Source organism: Guillardia theta (assembly GCF_000315625.1).
Source record: "Guillardia theta CCMP2712 unplaced genomic scaffold GUITHscaffold_131, whole genome shotgun sequence".
Taxonomy (NCBI): domain Eukaryota; class Cryptophyceae; order Pyrenomonadales; family Geminigeraceae; genus Guillardia; species Guillardia theta.
This window is the reverse complement of record NW_005434543.1, coordinates 24,221-25,650: the sequence shown is the minus strand read 5'-3', so window position 1 is coordinate 25,650 and position 1,430 is coordinate 24,221.

Genomic DNA, 1,430 nt, shown 5'->3' with positions numbered 1-1,430 from the left:
GGGGAGGAGGAGGAGAGCTGAGATTCGCCTGCAGACGAATAGAGTAACCAAGGGCATTCGGCTGGTATGTTCACATGGAGGAAGGAGAATGAAAGTTTGAGCCCGGTGAAGGTACAGAGAAGAGCTCTGAATGCTACAAGAGACAAGTGCCTCAGTAGTAATGACTACCTTCTATTCGATGGGTATGATGTCTCCTCCTCCTCCTCCCTCCTCCTCCTCCTCGTCGTCCCTCTCCTCGTCTTCCTCCAGCATCTCCTTACCCATCTCCTCCTCCTCGTTCTCCTCCTCCTCCTCCGCTTTCCTTCTTCTCATCGCAGCTGCAAGGTCATGCTTCGGGTACACAAGCTCCGACGGTCTTCAGGGTGCCATCAGTCAAGCGAGGTGAGAGTTGGAGGCAGGAAACATCACAAGTGATCGCAAGTTCAGGTTTGTGGGAGCAACATCACGAACCGCCTACGAGTATGAGAGAAGAGTGAGGGAGGAGAGGAGAGAGGGTCTTGTCTTGACATGGGTTGATACATCAGCGATACTACGATGGTAGTTACTATGAGGGCTTCTTTCAAGAGCTCCCTCTCGTCCAGAGTCAGGCTCTCAAACAGCTACAAGAGTGAGATGAAACGACCTCACTCCGTCCTCCCCTTCCCTCTCTCCTCCCCTTCCCTCCCCTTCCCTCCCCTTCCCTCCTCTTTCCCTCCCTCCTTCCCTCCCTCTCTTCTCCCTTCATTGCCTTCTCCTCCACTTCTATCCCTCAGCTCCTCTTCAACCTTACATGACGCTGCTTGTCTCAGCTTACAGATGGACTTGTGGTTGAGCGAGGCGACGTCTTGGTTTCAGGCAGATCTGATCACCTACAACTCCAACTTGAACCTTCTCGCCTCTGTTAACTTCGTATCATTTTCTTCTCAATTGTTTCTCCTCTCCTCACTCTCATCGGCAGAAATTTGTCTTCAAGAACACTGGAGAAATTCTGCCGCACCTGGATGTGTTTGTGACAAAGGTTGGCTATCATTGGAGCTATGATGATATCATTCGACAGGTAACAAGTCTCATATATCTCTCTACAACCTCCTCCTCCTCCTCCTCCTCCTCCTCCTCCTCTCTCTCTCTCTCTCTCTCTCTCTCCTCCTCCTCATCCGCCTATATAGAAGTCCTCCCAGAGCTTCCAGGGGCTGCAAGGAGACTACATCAAGATCTTCTTCTTCTGATTCTGCTGCTGGGGCTCATCGAGCACGGCCCCACGCGTCGCTCACCGACTAAAGATCGTGCTGATAGTGCTGTTGTACTGAGATCACTGCGGCACAGCGTCCTGCTCCTCTACTTCATCGTCGGTGACGGGCTCAGCTGCGGACTCAGGTGAATATTAAACGATTTTCTTGCGATGCTCGGGATCTAGGCGTAGGGTGAGGATTAGGAGTGTGAGGGCGACGGTG